We start from the raw sequence: 6,000 nt of genomic DNA, 5'->3' as shown, positions 1-6,000 counted from the left end.
TAAAAAGGAAAAAGAAAACAGAGAGAGAGAGAGAGAGAGAGAGAGAGAGAGAGAGAGAGAGAGAGGTAAAGAGAAAAGAAATAAAAAACAAAATTAAAAAAAAAAAAAGAAAATTATCTCGAAGTTACATTGTCTTTAGATAGGAGAGGTCACGTTTTGGGGTCATGTTGCAAGAGCACGAGCTATTTTCCTTCGACATTAACGTTGTAAAATATTCTATTCTCTTTTCTTCTCATCAACTATTAATAAAAATGAAATAATTTTAATTAAAAAAAAAAAATAAATTAATAAACTTCTTGAAAGTATCAAATTAACCTCAAAAGTTACATTTCTACGTATGCCATGTTACTTTTCATTATAAAAGATTGAATGGTACGTTGTATTGGATTCTTTTTTCTTCTCGTCAATTATTAATAAAAATGAAATAATTTTAATTAAAAAAAAAAAGAATAAATTAATAAACTTCTTAAAAACGTCCAATTAACCTCAAAAGTTACATTTCTACGTATGCCATGTTTGTTTTCATAATAAAAGATTGATTGGTACGTTACATTGGATTTATTATTTATTAAAAAAAGAAAATATTCATCTATAAAAATAAAAAAACCTCATGAACTTGATAAACACCCCTCAGCCCGTTTAACCCCTTGCCCCTGAATTCGAATGATTTTGAATAGTTCACAGAAATATTATCAAATAGTTGTACAAATTCTAAACGTTTCTTACATAAGGTAGTATGTATGATGATTAAAAATGACTAGCAAAAAAGTACATAGAAAAAGAAAGAAAGTGAGAAAAAGAGAAAGAGAGAAAGGGAGAAAGAGAAAGAATGATTCTTCCGTGTTCGATCATGAATTCCATCGTTGGTTGTGTAGGCCATAAATTTCCTCGAGTGACCACCCGCGTGCGGTCGCGCGTTCCAGGCTTTAAGTTCCTCTCGCGAGAGGAGAGAAAAAGAAAAAAAAAAGAGACAGAAAAAGAGAGGAGCGTAAGAAAGAGAAAGAAAGAGTAAGAGTAAGATGAAGAAGAAGAAGAAGAAGAAGAGAGTAAACTCTTAAAGGCGGGACTTTTTACTGGATACACATGTGGCCGGCCAGCGGTGATTCGGACCTGATAAAAGCTCGACCCGTGATGAGGATGAAAGAGAGAGAAAGAAAGAAAGACAGGAAAAGAGAGAGAGAGAGAGAGAGAAAGAGAAAGAAAGAGAAAATGGCTGGACCTCGAAGTTCTCCGACCAACTTGAGCGAATCGCGTGTGCGATGGTGCGCACATCCGTGCACCGGAATGAAGATGAAGATGAAGATGATGAAAAGGAGGAGGAAAAAGGAGGAGAAAGAGAAAGAAGAGGAGGAGGAGAGAAGGAGAAACAAGGTTTTTAATACTTTGTGTCGTTTATGATGATGCACGTGCACCATAATGGTGCGGATTGATGATTACTATCGGTGGAATTTGTGTGGAAATAATTTTCGATCTTTTTATTTATTATTTATATTTAATTTTTTATTATATTTATATATATATATATGTTTATTTTTATATTTTTTATTTATTTGTTATTTTTATTGTATAGGTTTTATTTATGAATATATAATAGGATGATTGTATTGGCTTTATTATTCTTTCTTTTATCGGGGTTTGAGGAATACTATGATTTTAGTGATGTATTGTAAATTAAAATTAAAAAAAAAAAATTTATTTTGCAATACATCATTACACATAATTACAATAATTGTAAATTTAAAAATATGAAAAATAAATAGTTGTATTTATTGTACAGGTGTATATACAACGTATTAATATATTTTATTAATTTTTATACTAACATAATTATTTATTTATTTAAGTGTATTAATTTAATGTGTAAAAATTATAATTGATTATTATTTAATATATGATATAACCGAGTTATAGTATATTGTAACTAAAAAATGAATAGAAAATAATTTTATTCCTATAAAAATTAATATGAATTGAAAATAATTAAAAAATGCTATTCCTAGAAATTGATTTTCTTTTTTTTTGTATCAGAAAGAATATTTATCTTAGACAGGTATATATATACAATGTATAAAATTATAATTGATTAGAAAAGATTAAAAAAGTGTTTTATACTTTCTTATTTCTAAACGAAAGTTTGATATAGTCATCAAGTGGAGTCAACTCACAAGTGGTTGTACGTTCTCCATAGATTTACGAGTATTCGAGAAAAGTAAGCTTGAGGGACCGAAATTTTACGATGTCGCTTAAAATTCTACGAGTTTCCTGAGCTCGTAAAGAGAATAGAAAAAGAGTAAAAAAAGGGGTGGTTAAAAAAAAAAAAAAATAAATAAAAACGTTTCTCTAGTTTTCAGCTGATTCTGACAATATGAGAATAATTTTTTGAAATATGATTCGTCAGGTTTCAAATATTATTACTTCTAACACTTTCTTTCTAGTTTCATTTTTCTAAATCTTCGTTAAATTCATATATCATACTTATTTACCTATTTATGTGTGCAGGGGACAAAAAAAAAAGAAAACCATATATTCATTTTTGGCGCCTAATTCTCGACCGATGAATGTTTATTTTTATTTAAGATAATCATTTGAATTTACGACTAGCACCGAGTTTTAAAGCTGATTTTAAAACCTTTTTTTTTTTTTTTTTTTTTTTTTTTTTTTAATTGACCCTTCGTGGAAAATGTTTTTAACACTTTCTCCACCAATACCGATCCTTCCTTTTCCATTTTTTTTTTTGTTCTTTCTTTCTTTCTATATCTTTGTAATGTGGTTAGTTAACGATCCTCAAAGTATTACCAATAAAAATTATTTTTACGAGACCATTTTTTTTCAACACTTTCATAGTGTGCGTTGTTCAGAAAAATTTTCGAAATTAAAAAATTGTTTTAAAAAATATAAATATATTATATTATTTTAACATATGAATATATTAAAATAATATAATAAATAATTAATATATAATAAAATAATATATAAAAAATAATTAATTAATTATTAAAATTATTAAAAGTAATATAATATAACAATAATGTGTTGTATGTATTTTTTTTTCTAAAAACAAAACATTTCTAAACCAACAAGAATTATGTTCACGGTAATAAAACATATTTTTTTATTTTTTTTCTAAATACCAAATGATTATTATTATAAAAATAATAATAATAATTATTATTATTATTTCTCTTTTGGATAGAGAATTTTTACGGCACGTTCTTGAAATCGAACGCTCGTAAAAGACCCGTGTCCCCTTTTCTTGTTTCGTCTAATAGCTCAAAACATCGACGGGTCAGTGTTCAAGCAGTTTTCGAATGGTTGAGGAAGAAAACGAAACGAAAAAAAAAGAAGAAAAAAAAATGTGCCACCAATTTAGTTCATGTCCTTTCTCTCTCTCTCTCTTTTACACCTCCATCATCGTCGTCGATAAATTTCCTGATTCGCTTGTCAAAATAATTGTCGTACGAAAACGACACACACATATATTTACATATACATAATAGAATAAGACCCCTTCTAATAAATTCAACTTTAAAAAGATTTTCTTTTTCTTTTTACTTTGTTTTGTTTTTTTCTAAACGCGTTTTGATCTACTACGAAAAAAAAAATGTTACATTTCGAGACCGTCGCGTGTTGATCTCGTTGTTAAATGTAATTTGAGAACGACCGTATATAATATTTCTCTCCAATTTGCCAATAAATTCTTTCCTTACCAATGCCTAAATTTATACTTTTTATATTTTTTTTATTTGTAATTTATTCTTTTGATCGATATCACATTTGATTTATATTTTAAAGAATATTAGGAAATAATTTGATATGTTTGATTCTTTGAAACCTTTGTGACTACTGATCTTTGCCAATTTTTTTGTATTTGTTTAAATTTATTTTCCACACCGTGGTGTGATAAATATTATATATATAATTATAACTAATATATTATTATAAATATTTAATATATTATATATTATATAATATTTGATATTTTATATATTTTCAAAAATGTGATACATGTTATCAAGGTTTAATATTTCTAAGGAATTTTCTTATTATTTTTTTTTTTGCATCTTTTTGCACTTGTTATTTATTTATTTTCTTTCTTCTGAATTTTAGGTATTTTAAAAATGCAATAAATAAAATTACATTGTGCATGATAGTTAGATATCGTAGAATTTGTCAAATAATTGAGATCGCATTAGAGCTGGGTTTTTTTCCACTTTTCCGATGACTGTGATTTAAACATTAAGTCATTAATATTTTTCACGAATATCTATTTTATTATTAGAATACGAAGATAATTCTATTTCACAATAAATTGTAAAATAATTCAATTAATTTTTGATAGGGTGTAATTTAATAAATTGAAATCATTAAATAGTAATGAAATATAATAATTGAAATCATATAATAAATATAATAATTGAAATATAATAATATAATTTAATAAATTATATAATAAAAAAAACTGTATAATTGAAAATAATAATTAAATTGAAATGTAATAATACAATTTAATAAATTGTATAATAAATAATAATAATTAAATTAAAATATAATAATAATAAATATAATAAATTTAAATCACACACATTAAATAATAATGAAATAAAATATAATAATAATAAATATAATAAATTTAAATCACACACACACACATTAAATAATAATGAAATATTAAAAATCGTTTAAGTGATAAATGTTAAGAAAAAATGAAAAACCATTGTATTATCTTTTTGTAATTTAAATTCATAATGATTGCATACATAACTTACCCTCTCATTAACTTACTCTTACCTACTTTCGCACCCACCCACACATACATACCGCATACAGAAACCAAAGGCGAGAGAGAAGACGAGAAATAAGAAAGTACGGATCTTTTCCACGTTGACGTTGCAAACGTGCCGCCTGGACCACCTGGCTCGCAGCTGTTTGTGATCCGGTCATGGATCATTTTCTTCTTTCGTTCTACACGTAAGTAACACTCTTCGCTTCTTTTTCTTATTCTTTTTTTTCTTCTACTATAATTATTTACATAATATATTATATTAATAAATATATAAAAGAAAATTCTTATTGAATCATTGAAACATTAATAATTATAATAATAATAATATATATATATATATATTAACAAATTTTATGCAAGATATTAATTGTACGTACCAGAAGGGGGGAAAAAAATACGAAAGAAAATGATAATTAATTAACAAAAATTAAATAGATCGTTGATAGTTTTTAAAAAGAAAATCTAATAAAAAAAAAAAAAAAAAAAAAATAAAAAAATAAAAAACAAAAAAAATAGAAAGAAAAAAAAATAGTGTAACAAATCTTATATAAAATATTAAATTGTCACAAGAAAAAAAACAAACAAAAGAAAATGATAATACAATCAACCAAAAATTGGATAGATCATTGAAAGTTTTAGTAAAACATAAATCTAAATAAAAAAAAAAAGACAATAAAAGAATAAAAAAAAAAAATATGTATAGAATTTTAATTGACTCGAATTAGACTCGAATTTGAAAAGAACCCCACTTCTAACATGAGTTTTACATGGAAAAATGTGCTAAAAGAAAAAAAGAAAAAAAAAAGGAGGAAAGTAAAAAAAAAAGAAAAAAAGAAAAAGGATAAGAAGAAGAAAAAAAAATGGAAAAAAAGGACGAAGGATAGGTTAGGAATAAAAGGAGAGACACTTGAGAGGAGACACTTCATTCGTTTCTCTGAGCTGTCAGAGAGTTTTGAAGAGGTGTAGGAGGTGGAAGGGCAACAAGTGTCTGTGTCCATCCTAGGAAAGGGATGAGGAGAAAGATCCGAAACCTTTTGGTGTCTTCATATACATGAAGACTATCATCTTCGAAATTTTATCTTTCGCCTATCTTTTTCTCTCTCATGTCAAGCTGTGTTTCTTCAAGGAGAAGAAGAAGAAGAAGAAGAAGAAGAAGAAGATGAAGAAGAAGATGAAGATCGAAGGGAAAGGGCAAAAGCAGGCAGCAGCCCTTTCGT

Source organism: Polistes dominula, unplaced genomic scaffold, assembly GCF_049000335.1.
Source record: "Polistes dominula isolate Pdom_NZ unplaced genomic scaffold, Pdom_raw_medaka contig_16, whole genome shotgun sequence".
NCBI lineage: Eukaryota > Metazoa > Arthropoda > Insecta > Hymenoptera > Vespidae > Polistes > Polistes dominula.
The sequence above is the reverse complement of the archived record's forward strand: the minus strand, read 5'-3'. Positions refer to the sequence as shown.